The sequence below is a fragment of the Gorilla gorilla genome, chromosome 15 (assembly GCF_029281585.2).
Source record: "Gorilla gorilla gorilla isolate KB3781 chromosome 15, NHGRI_mGorGor1-v2.1_pri, whole genome shotgun sequence".
NCBI classification, from domain to species: domain Eukaryota; kingdom Metazoa; phylum Chordata; class Mammalia; order Primates; family Hominidae; genus Gorilla; species Gorilla gorilla.
Genome location: NC_073239.2, coordinates 108,192,343 through 108,208,592, shown reverse-complemented (window position 1 = coordinate 108,208,592; position 16,250 = coordinate 108,192,343). Strand labels below are relative to the sequence as shown.

The window sequence follows — 16,250 nt, the reverse complement described above, 5'->3', positions numbered from 1 at the left end:
GAGGCAAATCTTATGTACCAAATCAAAGAAAAGTAATCACCATTTACCCAGCTCACTGCCACAAAGAAGCCTGCACCCTAAATGAGATTGGAACACATATGCCTTCCATGGGCATCGGGGGAAGAAGGGATGGCTTAACATTTATTAATTGAGCATTACTAGGGTCAGGCACAGTTCTAAGTGTTTTATACTTACTAACTCAGTTAATACAACAACCCTGTGCAGTACTGTTTTGTTGTTGTTGTTGTTGTTTTGTTTTTTGTTTTTGAGACGGAGTCTTGCTCTGTTGCCCAGGCTGGAGTGCAGTGGCAGGATCTCGGCTCACTGCAACCTCCACCTCCTGGGTTCAGCAATTGTCCTGCCTCAGCCTCCCGAGTAGCTGAGATTACAAGCGGGCACCACCATGCCTGGCTAAGTTTTGTATTTTTAGTAGAGACAGGGTTTCACTATGTTGGCCAGGCTGGTCTTGAACTCCTGGCCTCAAGTGATCTGCCCGCCTCAGCCTCCCAATGTGCTGGGATTACAAGCATGAGCCATCGTGCCTGGCCCAGTACTTATTATTATTATACTCAGTACTTATTATTATAATAATACTCAGTATTATTCCCATTTTACATATCAGGAAACTAAGGCACAGAGAGAACGTCACTTGTTTATGGTCACATAACCAGTAAGTGGAGGAGCCAGGATTGGGGCCGTTCTCCCTAAGCAGGGAACCAAGGCAGAGGCTGACCAGAGCTGAATAGCCCCAGCCTGGGCCATGCTACTTCCGTCAACAAAGCCCCCTCTTGTGCCTTCCCAGCATAACCTGTTGTTTTTGGACCTGGCAAGGCTGGTTTCCTGGTTTCTATGTCAACCACACTTCCATTTAATTAATTTATTTCCATTCTTTTTTCTTCTTCTTCTTTTTTACATAGAGACAGATTCTTGCTATGGCTATGGCTACAGTCTTGCCCAAGCTCTTCTTGAAGCCCTGGCCTCAAGTGATCCTCCCACCTCAGCCTCCCAAGGTGCTGAGATTACAGGCATAAGCCATCACGCCCAGCCTTCAACCAGATTTCTTGACAGCACCTTTATGTGATTCTTACACCAATCTTCATTGTTAACCCCATTTTAAAGCAGCAGAAACCAAGGCCCAGGGAGGCTACATAACTTGCCAGAGCTCTCAGAGCCAAAAAGCAACAGATGTGGAATTCAAACCCGGGCATTCAGATGCCCAAGTCCCCTGCACTCCCACTCTCCCAAACTGCCTCAGCCTGAGCAAGCCCAACCTGAAGCCTTCCTCCTGGAGTCCAAAGTCCAGCCAGGAATGTGACATGGGCTCCCCAGCCCTCCAGATGTGTGTGCTCATACTTTGTCTGGACTTGTTCCTCCTTGGCCTTTGAACGTTCTGCCCTCAGATGTCCCCATTAGTCACAGTCTGTCTGAGAGCCCTCGGATTAGCTGGATGGGAGCAGACGCAACTTTGTGGTGGTCATCAGGTTGTCCCATTCATCAGCTCAGGCCTGAGCCTGCTGGAGTGTGGTCATTGCCAGAAACAATAACTCTTAGGAAAGAAAACCAGCCTCTTTCTGCCTGAAACTGTCCTGAGAGGTGCTTGACTCAGCATCGGCAATTATTTCCCAGAAGGAAAGTTACCGACTTGATTCGGCAGCCGCGTGCTCCGCTCTAGAAAGCTCATGGTGATGGGAAGCACAGGACAGGGGTGGATGAGCAAGAGAAGGCTTGGGCCTGAGCAGAGACTGAGATGAGCTGGCGCTAGAACCGAGGGAGGAAGTAGGGACTCATTCTGTTGTTTAGGGGATAAAGAGAGATTTCCGCTAAGGCTAGCCAGCTGTGCTAATTGGAAGAACGAAGTGGAAAAACAGTGATTTTCAAAAGTAGATCATCTGTGCACATTCTGAAATATATGCACATTTTTCCATTAGTATGAGTTTGCAGTGAGGATGTATCTGATGCATCCGTTTCTGTATCAGTCAGACTCAGCAGGAAGCAGATGGCACCCTCAAGCAGGGTAACTGATGAGAGTTTAACACAAAGGTGTGGACAGGGCTAAGGGATGGTGCCACACGGTGGGACTGGCATGCCTCAGGAGCTGTTACTAGCCCTAGGCTTGCAGGAAGAAGGGAGAGACAAGTGCAGGAGAGGGACTCCAACAGGAACTGAGCTGACATCTTCAGCCGAGGGAGGCAGCCAACCTGAAGTGACCCTGGCAGAGTGGATAAATACTCCCGGGTCTTCACTCTCCTCCCATCCTCTGATCTCCAGTTAGTGCTTCCTATCACCCAAATCTAACAGACGCTGGAAGGCAGGGTGCCGGGTGACATCATCCTTAGAGTAGGGGGATGGAGACTGGATCTGGATAGGTGGATAGAAAGCACGCAGCACATTGCTGGTGCAGGAGCCTCTTTCACACATTCCTTTGGCTGCCATTTTCTGGACACCTGCAGTGTGTCACTCTGGGTTTGACACTGGGGAAATGCAGTGAATGAGCTGTCCTCAGGCTCTGTGCAGAGATTCTGCCTTTACAGATGCCAAGATAAAAAGAAAATCCCACAAGTGACTGGAAAAGAAGAAATGGATGCAAACATCACTGGCACTGGGGGTGGTGAATTTCAGACCATGTCTCTGGAGCCCAGCCCAATGTGGGAGATAATTTCTGTGGGCGAGACAGATAGTTATTAGTGCAGCATTTCCAATCAGCATTTCAAAAGCGTAGGTCATAATTTACATTCTCTAGGCTCAGGAAGGTTCTGGAAGACAATATGTGCTTAATTTACCATTAGTGAGCTGTTTTGTTGCTTGTAAAGCCAGGTTTTATTTACAAAACAACAAATTCTGCTGTCTCTGCCAAGGACTGGACATCTTGACACCAAGAAACATAGCAAAATCCAGTCAAAAGTGACTTTGCAAGCAGTATGATGAATTTCTATATGGTTCTCCAGCTCCAGCATTTTCTTAGGGAAAGCATGGCCAGAAATGCCCAAGTCTGTATTTTGGCAACAGCCCAAACTTCTCACACTCCACTGGCCAGTTCCAGATCTTTAAGTAACTATAATAAGAGCCATGCTGTCTGTCTCTAAAAAGTGAAGCATGAATCAAAAGTGAGTTTGTTTTAATTTAACAGCATTGAGACTGTGAAAGGCACTGGATATGTTTAGGCACCTGTAAACGGAGAGTGTGGGGTGAAAAAAGAGAGGCATAGCTGGGTGCGATGGCTCACGCCTGTAATCCCAGCACTTTGGGAGGCTGAAGCAGGCAGATCACTTGAGGCCAGGAGTTTGAGACCAGCCTGGCCAACACGGTAAAACCCCGTCTCTACTAAAAATACTAAAAATTAGCTGGGTGTGGTGGCACACGTCTGTAATCCCAGCTACTTAGGAGGCTGAGGCATGAACATTGCTTGAACCCAGGAGGCCGAGATTGCAGTGAGCCGAGATCATGCCACTGCACTCCAGCCTGGGTGACAGAGGGAGACTCCGTCTCAACAAAAGAAAAGAAAAAGAGAGGCAGGAGACAGGGCCACCACGTACTGGCACACTGTGCCAACTCCAGGGACCACCAACTGATAGGTTGCAGCATGCACGGCACCCTTGAGGTTGTGCAGTGTGGTAGCCCTGGCAGGATTCATTCTGTAATACATTTTCTACAGGGCATGCTCTGTACTCCTGATAGTCAGAGTCCTCGATCTGGCAACTGACAATGAGCTTTAAAACAGCCCACCTCTTTCCTAGAGAGATAAGACGAGGCAGAACAGAATCATTGGAAGAAACAGCTTCAGAGTCAGAACTCCTGTCAAGTCCTGGCTCAGTCACTTGGGAATTGAGTGGCCTCAGGCAATTTATGAAACCTCAGTTTCCTGATCTGTGAAATGGAGAGAATAAAACTACTTGTTTTGGAGATGAAAAGAGATCATGAGCAGGCACTAAGGACACAGGAAGCATTTACAAGATAAGAGCGATTGAGCCTGCAGTGAGCCGCCACTGTACTCCACTGTACTCTGGGGGACGACAAAGTGAGACCCTGTTTCAAAAATAAATAAATAAATAAATAATAAATGATAAGAGCTGCAAATAAGAGGATATTTGGAATGTCCAATGACAGTGATAATAACAGCTAACATCTATTGAACCCTCATGTGTGCTGGGCATTGAGCTAAGGGCTTTACTTGGTTTAACTCATGTAATCATCTTAGCCCTCATTTGAAGATGTGTCTCCATTTCACAGATGGAAGCAGGCACAGAGAGGTTAAAAGACTTGTCCAGGGTCACCCTACTAGTGCGTAGTACAACTGGGATTCAAATGCTGACACTGGCTTTCAACGCCAAACTCTTCACAACTACATTCAGTTTGGCAACTTTTAGAAAGCAGATGTGAATTTTTATGGCATAGTCAACCCAGAAAATTCCACTTGTGAGGACTTTCTAAGGAGGAATTTCAAAATGAAGACCAGCAGAGGAGGCTTATCCAGCCTCTTAGCCTGCTGGGATGTTGCTGGGGTAGTGTCCAGTGAGAAAAGCAAATCCTCCTGCCTCCACACTCCCTGTGCCTCTCTCTGCCGCCTCCTGCTCCCCGGCCTTCCCCCGCTAGGGCACCTTCTGTCCTCTTACCCACTGTCCATCCTTCCGGAGATTCACCTAGAGGCTAAGTCACACCGTATGGAGCACTGAGCCACCTAGAGGGGTTAGCAGAAGGTGAGATGTTTGCTCTCTTTCTCCTTCTACCTCCCCTGCCTGCAGTTCCAATCAACCCTTCCTCCCTAACCTGCAACCATCTGTCCTGACAACCGCCCAACCTTCTGTAGACTCTTGCCGTGACAGTTCCAGACATTCATTTCACAAATAGGAATGGGGGCACCCTGCTTTGAGCAGGATAACTGGGCTGAGAGCAAGGGCCCTGTAGAGAGACAGCTGTGTGCCAGCGACCCCAGCGGCAGTGCAATGCTGGGAAAGGGGCTAAGGGCACACAGCGGGGTTCAGCACACATTACCTGGGGCAACCAAGAATGCTCCCTAGGGGAAGTGACTTGGGGTCTTAAGATGGGGGCAGGAGTTCAGGAGGTGGGAAACAGGAGGTCTATAAAGTGGGGAGGGCCACAGGAGCCAAGGTATGCAATTGTGAAAGAGCAGAAGGAAACAGCCAAGGGTGGCTTGGGACAGGATGTGGGTAGGAGGAGGGCTTCTGTACCCAACTGCCTGGATTTGAATCCCGAGGCCTCTACATACCACCTGTGTGACCTTGGGCAAGTTGTTTGCCCTCTCTGTGCCTCATTCCCCCATGTATAAGATGGGAATAACAATACTATCTACATCATAGAGCCCTGAACATCAAATGAGTTAAGGTAATTAAGTACTTAACAACAGTGCCCGGCACACAGCTGTGCTCAATAGATGCGGGCTGGGACTATTATTACTATTATCTGTGAGCATGTGGGGCAGAGGGGCCTAAGGCCTCCTTGAATTATCAAGAAGGTCAGTAGGAGGTCCTCTAAGCCATCCCTGCGGCAGACAGGCTCCGGCTCTGAGGAGCACCGGGCAGGAACCCAGGAGGCTGCAAACCTAAGTGCAGATCCCCAGGCTGGGCTGGACAGGCTGAGGTCAGGGCAGGTGCAGAGAGGCCCAGAGCTGCAACACTGCACTTCATTTATTGCGTGGCTACTGATGTGCCCGTGCTGGGCACACGGACGCGGTAAAGGACAGAAGGGCTACTCCTGGACTGTTTTCTGGGCTTCTCACCCTGCGGTTGTGGTGAGAGGCTGCTGACAGCCAGGGCACCCGGGAGTGGACGTGGCTGGAGAAGGACCCTTGTCCTTTTACAGCTAGGCCCACTCTGAGCCCCACGCAGTGTTCTAGAGCCTGTCCCCCAGGGCAGGATGGCAGTGGGGGCAGGGGTCCCTGAGCCATTGCGGCGCTTCCCGGCAGGCGCCAAGCCTAGGGGCTGTGGTCAGCGTGAAAGGCAGGGCATGGACCCTCACTCAGGGCTGCGTGTGCCCGACGTGGGGGGGGGGCGTGGAATCGGAGCACAACTTGGCCCTGTCTTCCCAGGAAGGGACCCGAAGACCTCCCCAGGCCACCCCGCCATCTGCGTGCGCGCTGGCAAGAGGAGGGGCGCGGGGTAATGGTGGCCGGCGCCACAGCCCGGCGCCGTGCAGGTAGGTGTCCCCGCGAGCCAACCCCTTTCTCTCGCCTCGCCTGTGGGTCCCCGGCGCGCCGGACCCCGGAAACCGCCAGCGGGCCAAGGCCGGGTCTCGGCACCTCCCCCGGAGTGGCCCCGCGAGCGCGCGGGAACCGGGCGGGCCAGTGCGGGTGCAGGCGCGTGCGCGTGCGAGGCGGGGGCGCGCCCCAAGCGAGGCCGCCGGGGCGTGGCGGGGGCGGGAGACGCGGCAGCGGCCGGGACCGCGGGTGTCTGTCCGCGAGCGCCGGCGCGGCCCGGTCCCTGTCCCGGGCGGGGCGTCTCCGCCTGCGGTCGCCGCCCGGGTTAGCAGCCACCCCCTCGGCTGGCTCCGCGGCCACCTGGTAATTACTCCCGCCCCCACAAAAAGTGCGAGACACCGCGAGCCCTTCATTTCCCAGAGCCCGGCCGCACCGGCCATTCCGAGTCCGTTTGGGCCTTTACATCCCCCAGATCTGCGCGGCCCCTCAGGGCAGCCCTGAGATCCCGACAGCTCCCCCTGCCACCGATGAGGGGAGAGCTGGCTCACTGCTCGGTGGGCTGGGGCAGCGCCAGGTGGGGTCCCAGGTTGCAGGCCCCCCACCCCCCAACTACTCCGCCAAGCAAATGGCCCAACGGAGGCAGCAGGGTCCAGGTGGTCCTCTGGGTGGTCCCCCAGCTGGAGAACAGGGGCTGCGGTGGCGGGAGGGCACAGGCGGGGGAGAGGGCCCTGCCTTGGAGCCAGAGGCTGTGTAGCTTTGCGCAGGTCACTTGCTGTGGCTGGGCCTCTGTAAAACTGAGATGAAAATGTTAGCCATTGTCACCTCACTGAGGTGTGAGGCTGGTTTGAGAGTCTGCAAATCTGAGATGCTATAGTTACGTTTGGCTTTACTCCCTCTGCCCCTACCTGCACACACAGGATCGCTTCCAAAAGGAGGGAGGGAAACAAACTCCTGAGCTCAACAGTGGAAGTGGGGCCGGACAGTGAGGATGCTGTGGACTGTGGGCTTTTCACTTGCCAGCCCAGTTCCAGAACCAGATAGTCTAAGTCCAGTCCCAGCTCTTCCATATTTTAGAGCCATTACCTTGGGCAAGTCGCTTTTTTTTTTTTTTGAGATGGAGTCTTGCTTTGTTACCCAGGCTGGAGTGCAGTGGTGCAATCTTGGCTCATTGCAACCTAGACCTCCTGGGTTCAAGCGATTCCCCTGCCTCAGCCTCCCACGTAACTGGGACTACAGGCGCCCACCGCCATGCCTGGCTAATTTTTGTATTTTTAGTAGAGACGGGGTTTCACCATGTTGGTCAGGCTGGTCTCGAACTCCTGACCTCAAGTGATCCGCCTGCCTCGGCCTCCCAAAGTGCTGGGATTACAGGCGTGAGCCACCATGCCCAGCCCACGTTGTCTCTTTCTAAGCCTCCGAGTTTTCTGTGAAATGGGCAACATAGTAGGGTGGTTATGGGATTGCACAGGTGAAATCCGACCTTGAAAGCCTTGCAATGTCCTCTGAATGTCAACTCCGCCCACTCTTATTATTACTGTCATACCACACGCTTCTGGGTAAGGTGCACACTGTCGGAAGAGAAGACTCAGCTAACAGGAAACAAAGTGGAAAACAGGTTCAAGGCAGCAAATGTAAAGTGTGAAGGTGTCCAGAGGTTGGTGGACTTCAGTGGGTGGACCCAAAGAGGGGCTGGTGACTGGAGACCCCGGAGGGAAGGAGGAGCACTTGGCACCAGCCACGATGAGGATGATGATGATGGTGGTAGAGGAATGAGCTTTAGCATCAGAATTCCTGTTTCATCTTTCCTAGCTGGTTGGCCTCAAGATATTTTAACTTTCTGAGTCTTACTATCTCATAGGGAGAGTGGAGATGATAATACCTACACCTCAAGGAATTGTTATAAAAATTGAAATCAAATAATTATATGAATGAATTCAGCACATGATAGGCCCTAAAGTGATTTGGGGAGACAAATAATTTATGTTCCTGTTATCTATTGCTGCATAACAAACCACATTTAAAGATATTAACTTAGACCGGGCGCAGTGGCTCATACCTATAATCCCAGCACTTTGGGAGGCTAAGGTGGGCAGATCACGAGGTCAGGAGATCGAGACCATCCTGGCTAACACGATGAAACCCCGTCTCTACTAAAAATACAAAAATTAGCCGGGCGTGGTGGCAGGCGCCTGTAGTCCCAGCTACTCGGGAGGCTGAGGCAGGAGAATGGCGTGAACCCGGGAGGAGAAGCTTGCGGTGAGCAGAGATCGTGCCACTGCACTCCAGCCTGGGTGACAGAGCGAGACTCCGTCTCAAAAAAAAAAAAAAAAAAAAAAGAGTAGCAGCTACATGTTTACACTTCAGTATACCCAACCCAACTTGCAAGTCTTCCTCCTGATTAGTTGGCAGTCTTTCTTGCAGGGCTTGGTGGGGATGGCTCATCTCTGCTCCTTGGAGCATCAGCTGAGATGGCCCTACTAGGGCTGGGGGATCCTCATCCAAGATGACATACTGGTATGCAAGACAAGTCGAACCTGGCTGTCAGCTAGGGGTGCAGCAGGGGCTGCTGGCCAGGGTTTGGTTCCGCTCCATGTGGGCCTGTCAACGAGGCTGCTTGGCTTCCTCACAGCATAGCACTTAGGTTTGAAGAACAATTATTCCCAGACGACAGGAAGTGGGAACTGCCAGTCTCTTCAGGCTTAGCCTCAAAAACCGGTACAGTGTCACTTCCATGCTATTTCTGTTGGTTAGGCAGTCAGAGGGCCTGCCTAGGTTCAAGGGAGGGAACTTAGACCCCTACCTCTCAACGAGGAAAATCTCAAACAGTTTGCAGCCACCTTGGGTCAGCCACAACTTGAGTCTTCTCTTTTGCATTTTTTTTTTCTGGGTGCCATGGTGATGAATTAATGAATCTTTTGCAAAAGTTGAAGTGTTTCTCCCAGGAGAGGACCTGCAGAGACAGACATGGGCCTTATCACAGTCCATTTTGGTAAGAATCAGTATCTCTGGGCCTGACACAGGGCTAAGGGAGCAAGCATCCTACCCAGTGGCCTCTCTAGCATCATTTTCCCTGGAACCTCTGAGGCTTCAATCCCCAGCTTTGTCAACCCTGGGGACAAACAAGAGGGAGAAGCCAACGAGAGAGCAATTTGGATTCAAGAAAATAGATTTGAGCAGGTGGCCCGGGGTTGAGTGTAATGAGCATATTTGAAGCTCTCAAGTCGCTGGAGAAGTCTGTTTGTTTTTCAAGAGGGCTGCTTCCTGTGTCTTTGGAGTGACTGTTGTCATACATTATTAGGTTATTAATTGATGGGCTGGAGCACTCTGCAGGCAGTGGGGGCAGTAGGCCCCAGGGGTTGCCATGGCAACCTCCAGGTCTGTGGTCTGTGCTGCGGCTGCAGACAGGAGAGATGCCCCAGGCAGCTCAGACCTTCTCAGACCATAGACTCTCCTGGCTGGAAGTCCCCGGTTCAGCACCGGGAAATGCACTTCCATGCAAGGCCACCCACTCACACCCTGAGAGTCCAAACCAACCCTCTTCTTGTTGCCTCATCCTATATCCTGACTGTTTCCACCAGATTGTTAGTTTCTGACTTCAATTTTAGCCACGCTGGCCTTCCCAGCAGGCTACAGGAAGAAGGGGAATTTAGATTCATTTATTCACCCAAACATTCGGCATGTTTTTGGTGTGCACGGTGCCTAGCAAAGAACAAAATAGACCCAGCTCCTCCTTCCCCAGGCAGCTTCCTGTGTAAAGGGGAAGATAGGCATTAACCAATAGTCATACATATTTCCATGCATTACATTGGTGAATATTAAAATACAATGATGGACCAGGTGCGGTGGCTCATGCCTATAATCCTAGCACTTTGGGAGGCCAAGGTGGGCAGATGGCTTCAGCTCAGAAATTTGAGACCAGCATAAGCCACATGGTGAGACCTTGTCTCTACTAAAAGTACAAAAATCAGCCAGGCATGGTGGCATGCGCCTGTAATCCCAGCTACTTGGGAGGCTGAGGCACAAGAATCGCTTGAACTCGGGAGGTGGAGGTTGCAGTGAGCCAAGATCGTGCCACTGCACTCCAGCCTGGGCAACAGACAGGAGACTTGTTTAAAAAAAATAAATAAATAAAAATAAAAATAAATAAATACAATGATGGAACCAATCCCTTGCATATACTAAAATTTTTTTAAAAAATACAATGAGCTGGGCGTGATGGCCCATACCTGAGTCCCAGCTACTGGGGAGGCTGAGGCGGCAGGATTGCTTGAACCCAGACTTTCGAGGCTGCAGTGAGCTATGATCGCACCATTACACTCCAGCCTGGGTGACAGAACAGGGACCCCATCTCTAAAAATTAATTAATTAATTAAAAATGAAAACACAGTGAATTCAGACCTTGAATTGAATACCAGCACTGCTGCTTGCTTGCCAGCTGTGTGACCCTTGGTCTTGGATAGCCCTGAGCTTTCGGTGATAAAGCTGGGATGATATTTACCTGGCGGGTTGCTGTGAGGCATCAAGGCAGCCTATGGAAAGCTCAATGCTTTGCATATACTGGGAGCTCAAAGCAGGTGAGCACCCACCCTGCATCCCCTTGCTCAGCACCCGTTTGTCATTTAGAACCTCAGGCCACCTTCTTTCTGTGTGAAGCGTGTGTGATGAGCCCTTGTCCCAGCTCCCTTGTACCACAGTGATAAAAACACTCAGAGCTCAATTTTTCCTTCCTTCCCTCCCTCCTTTTATCTTCCTTCTCTCCCTCCTTTTCTCTTCCTTCTTTCCTTCCTTCCTTCCTCCCCTCCCCTCCCTCCCTTCCTCCCTTCCTTCCTTTGGGTCTTTCTCTGTTACCCAGCCTGGACACTACAGCCTCAAACTTTCAGGTTCAAGGGATCCTCCCTCCTTGGCCTCCCAACTAGCTGGGACTACAGGTGCGGGCCACCACAACCAGCTAATATTTTAAATTTTTGTACAGACAAGGTCTCACTTTTTTGCCCAGGCTGGTCTCAAACTCCTGGCTTCAAGCAATTGATCCTCCTGCCTTGGCCTCCCAAAGTGCTAGAATTACAGATGTGAGCCACCATGCCCGGCCCTTTCCATTATCGAGTATTTATTTAGTCCAAACACTTGTGCAGCATTATAGCAATTGCCGTAGGGATACAAGAGATAAAGGTGGTCCTCAGTTCATGTTAGAAGGGCAGAATCAGGCCGGGCGTGGTGGCTCACACCTGTAATCCCAGCACTTTGGGAGTCTGAGGAGGGCAGATCATGAGGTCAGGAGATCAAGACCATCTTGGCTAACACGGTGAAATCCCATCTCTACTAAAAATACAAAAAATTAGCTGGGCGTGGTGGCGGGCGCCTGTAGTCCCAGCTGCTCAGGAGGCTGAGGCAGCAGAATGGCGTGAACCCGGGAGGTGGAGCTTGCAGTGAGCTGAGATCGTGCCACTGCACTCCAGCCTGGGCGACAGAGCGAGATGACATCTCAAAAAAAAAAAGAAGGGAAGAATCTCGGGCCCTACCCCAGATCTACTGAACTGAACCAGAAGCTACACTAACAAGATTCCTGGGAGATGTATAATACATGCACACTAACATTCAAGAAGCAGCGCTGTACAGGGTTTTTGTTTTGTTTTGCTTTGCTTGACACATGGTTTCACTCTAGTCACCCAAGTGTGATCTCGGCTCACTGCAACCTCCGCCTTCTGGGCTCAAGCAATTCCCCAGCCTCAGCCCCCTGAGTAGCTGGGACTACAGGCACATGCCACTGCACCCACCAATTTTTTGTATTTTTTGTAGAGACGGGGTTTCACCATGTTGCCCAGGTTGGTCTCAAACCCCTGAGTTCAAGCAATCCACCCGTCTCAGCCTCTGAAAGTACTGGGATTATAGGCATGAGTCACCTCACCCAGCCAGCACTATACAGGGTTTTAAGTAAGTATCACATAGTGGGTGTGGGAGGCAGAATAATGCCCTCCCTAAAGAGGCCCAGTTCTTAATCCCCAGAACCTGCGACTGCGTTACCTTACGTGGCAAAGGGGGATTAAGGCAGCAGGTGGAATTAAGACTCCTAATCAGCTGACCTTAAAGTAAGGAGTGATCCAGCATTGTCACAAGGAAGGACCCTTTGAAGTGGAAGAGGGAGCGTGAGAGTCAGAAGAGGAGATGTGATGTGAGAAGGACTCAGTTGACTGCTGTAGGCTTTGAAGATGGAAGATGCCACAAGCCAAAGTATGCTAGAAGTCTCTAGAAGCTGGAAACACAAGGAAATGGATTTTAGAGCCTCGAGAAAGAATGCGGCCCTGCAGACTGCAGTTTTGATTTTAGCCAGTAAGATCAATGTCATGCTTTTGACCTCCAAAACTGCAAGATAAGAAATCGATGTTGTTTCAGCCAGGCACGGTGGCTCACGCCTGTAATCTCAGTACTCTGGGAAGCCAAGATAGGTGGATCACTTGAGGCCAGTAGTTCAAGACCAGCCTGGCCAACATGGCAAAACCCCATTGCTACTAAAAATACAAAAATTAGGGCCAGGTGTGGTGGCTCACGCCTGTAATCCCAGCACTTTGGGAGGCCGAGGTGGGCGGATCACCTGAGGTCGAGAGTTCAAGACCAGCCTGACCAACATGGAGAAACCCCATCTCTACTAAAAATACAAAATTAGCCAGGCATAGTGACACATGCCCATAATCCCAGCTACTCAGGAGGCTGAGGCAGGAGAATAGCTTGAACCTGGGAGGTGGAAGTTGCCGTGAGCCGAGATCACGCCATTGCACTCCAGACTGGGCAACAAGAGCGAATCTCAAAAAAAAAAAAAAAAAAAAAAGTTAGCCTGGTGTGGTGGCGCATGCCTGTAATCCTAGCTCCTTGGGAGGCTGAGGCAGGAAAATTGCTTGAACCCAGGAGGTGGAGGTTGCAGTGAGTGGAGGTGGTACCACTGCACTCCAGCCTGGGCAACAGGATAATCCCTGCCACACAGAGTTGATATAAGGATTAAACAAAGGATGGACACAGCACCTGGTGCAAAGCAAATGCTCAGGAAATGGTAAAGGGAGCTCTTGGTACTGAGCCACTCCAGGCTGTTTTCTAATCCCTTGAGGGCCAAGCACATGAGAGAGCATGGGCTCTTCTTTCTCTTACTGAGCTAGCATTTCACAAAGACCTGGGCTCAGCCAATTTGAGTAAAACCAAAGAAAGTTTCACCCCTCCTTCATCCCAAAGGCATGGTCCTTACTCCAGGTGCAGTAGGGCACATGCTGCCAGCAGAGGGGCTGGGGCAGCTTGCCAGCCCCTGGCAGGGCTGGAGGCGGGAGGGGACACCATGCCATTAGTGGTTCCTGCAGGTATAGACGATGATGGTGTAGACGGCCGGTGTGTGCACACCCTGTTAGGACAGGCCACCCCGTAGAGGGCCAGAGGTGCTCTCTCTGGCAGGTTGTGTCCTAGGGGTAAGCCAGGCAGTCACTGCTAAGTCAGTTCTGTGCTCCTAACCCCACGTCCTCCTATATGACATCAGGGAAAGCCAGCCACACTTCCGCAACTCAGAAATAGCACGTGTTTCTAAATGCACGCTACTGCACCACAACAAGTTGAAGCCTTTGCTCGTAACATAAGGCCTGCAAGAAGCAACTGACGTAGGAAACTTTTTTTTTTTTTTTTTGAGACGGAGTTTCGCTTTTGTCGCCCAGTCTGGAGTGCAATGGCATGATCTCGGCTCACCGCAACCTCCGCCTCCCAGGTTCAAGTGATTCTCCTGCCTCAGCTTCCCGAGTAGCTAGGATTACAGGCATGTGCCACCACCCCCAGCAAATTTTTGTATTTTTAATAGAGATGGGGTTTCACCATGTTGACCAGGCTGGTCTCCAACTCCTGATCTCAGGTGATCCACCCGCCTCGGCTTCCCAAAGTGCTAGGATTCCAGGCGTGAGCCACCGCACCTGGCCGGAAATAGTTTTTAAAAGGCCTGCTATGTGGTAGCATTTGCTTGGAGGGCCAGGCCCCACTGAAGGGGATTTCCTTAGACCCCCTACCAGCAGAGTGAGGGCAGTGGAGCCAAGGCTCTTGGCATGAATAAGGTGGGCATCAGTGTTTTAAACTGTGTTGGTCCCCAGAGCAGGGACCAAGCACAGGGCTCTGGCCACTTCCAGCAGGAAGGACTCGCACCCCCAGTGGCCCCATGCACCGTATCTGTTGGCTTCCTGGCTCTGGCAACGTAGCTTATAATCAGCTTCCAAGGAGTCTGCCTTGGAGGGAGGTGGTTACGCCAAAATGCTGGGCCTTTCCATCCTCCGTGTTATGTGTGTGAGGGAGGGAGTTTAGTAAGTGCTCCTGAGAGCCAGAAGGGCCCCCGGGGCCAGAGCCCTGGGCTTGGTTCCTGCTCTGGGGACTGACACAGTTGAAAACATTGATGCCCGCCCTATCCTTACTCATGCCCAGAGCCTTAGCTCCACTGCCTTCACTCTGCTGCTCTGCCAAACAGGATCCTACCTGCTTCACCACATCCATGGCTGCCCACCTTCACTGCACTTTAGAACAGTCCAGGGAGCTTTAGAGCCACTGATGCTGGCACGTCACTTCCAGGAAGCATGATTTAACCAGCCCCGGGTGGGGCCCGGGCATTGGTATTTTTTTTGTAGGCTCCCAGGTATGTTCTCATGCATGTGGCCAGGGTTGAGCCCCAGTGACCCAGATGTTGGCGGCTTCCCCCGCCCGTGCCTGGATCCTGGTATCCTGTAGGTGCTGAAAGGTGGCTAGAATTAGCCCACCCCCCCCCTCCTGTATCCCCCCACCACAGTCCTGAGGGCACCTGCCCCTAGCTCAGGCTTTCACATTCCCAGCGAGGCTGCTCACTGACTCTAGGTTGCATGGAGAGCAGAGGAGGATGCGTGGAGAGAGCCATTCCGCCGCCCTCAGCCTCTGGCTGGCGAGTGGTTCCTCGGCAACCGCCCAGCCTGACACCAGATTGGAGTTCACATGATTCTGCCTCAGCTCGGGAATGGGCAGCCTCCAGCTGGGGATTTTCTAGCCGGAGCTGGGAGGTTCAGGCTGCGGGAAGTCGCTGGAGGGAGAGCTGGGATCGTGGCTGCAAGGGTGCCCAGGCTCCTGCAGAGCCTCTGCAGGAAGCCCAGCTGTTTGAGGTTTGAAGGCAGAGCCTAGCTGGGGCAGGCAGAGTCAGAGAGGACTCGTTTCAGACTCCCCCCTCAGAGGACTCCCTCCATCCTGATTTCAGCAGCTGCCTGCTCCTCACCTGGTTGCAGAGACCACACTGCCTTCCTGGGGCCCTGAGGCTCTAGGAGAAGCTGGAAAGCACAGGTGGGGGTCCATCCAGCTGTTTCCAAACTGCGGGTTGTGACCCATTCATGGGTCAGTAAATCAACTTCATAGCTCATGACCTGCATTTAAAAAATTGAAATAGAATAGAAATGATCAGAGTGCGTGGCAAGAAGTAGGGTAAGTATTGCTTTGGGGAAGTTTGTTGCTTTGTACAGATGTGTGTGTGTGTGTGTGTGTGTGTGTGTGTGTGTGTGTGTCTCTGTGTTCTGGGTCGCGATGTCAGGTGTATTTCTTGCTATTGCTTGTGATCCAAAAAGCTCAAAGGCAGCAAGTTGGTGCCTAGACACGTGGGTTCTGGAATCAGATCCACCCCAACTGACTGTGTGAGTTTGAGCCTCCCTGCGTTAGCCTCTCTGGGCTTCAGGTTCTGAGAAATGGCTTAGCAATGCCAGCCCACCTGACTCACAGGGACTTTGTGAGCCCAGATGGGACTGACCTTTGAAACAGTGACAAGGGTTCTAGAAGTGAGATGCTATGGTCCACGTTGTTGCTGGAGTGAGGTGATCTGGGGGGAAAATGGGGGCTAAGGAAAAATGCATCCTGATTTTTCCCCTCTCCTCAGAGGGAAAAATAAAGCACTTTCAGAAAATGAAACAGCCTTGCTTAAAGCATGCAGAGGTTTGGCCAACTGAAGGAAAAGGAAGCTGGGCCCTGGGGAAACTCCCCAGCTCTTGTGGGTTTGGGGTTCCGTGAGCAGCCCTGACACCATGAGTAACTGTCTGTGTGTGTGCCGGTGTGTGCCGCACGAAAGGGGGGCGAGTTAGATCAC

At 51.7% G+C, this 16,250-nt stretch overlaps 1 protein-coding gene and 1 long non-coding RNA gene across 5 annotated transcripts in view; one reads left to right on the top strand and one right to left on the bottom strand.

The window, feature by feature from the left end:
* GPR68 (G protein-coupled receptor 68) overlaps window positions 1-16,250 on the top strand; it is a 32,144-nt gene that overhangs the window by 4,832 nt on the left and 11,062 nt on the right. Inside the window, exon 1 of one of the 4 annotated variants that reach the window (XM_055361244.2) lies at window positions 6,407-6,514. The exons of 1 other annotated variant lie outside the window; for it this stretch is intronic. The gene's annotated coding sequence lies outside the window, so the exon portion shown is untranslated. Of the gene's footprint in view, window positions 1-6,406; window positions 6,515-15,086; window positions 15,599-16,250 lie in introns of those variants that run through there. 2 more of the 4 variants (XM_019009998.4, XM_019009996.4) reach the window with 2 other exon arrangements.
* Window positions 8,498-15,501, bottom strand: LOC129526600 (uncharacterized). Its single transcript, XR_010130816.1, has 3 exons — window positions 15,396-15,501; window positions 12,232-12,401; window positions 8,498-9,101 (listed from the first exon to the last, which is right to left on the bottom strand). It is a non-coding gene; the product is annotated as an uncharacterized lncRNA (long non-coding RNA).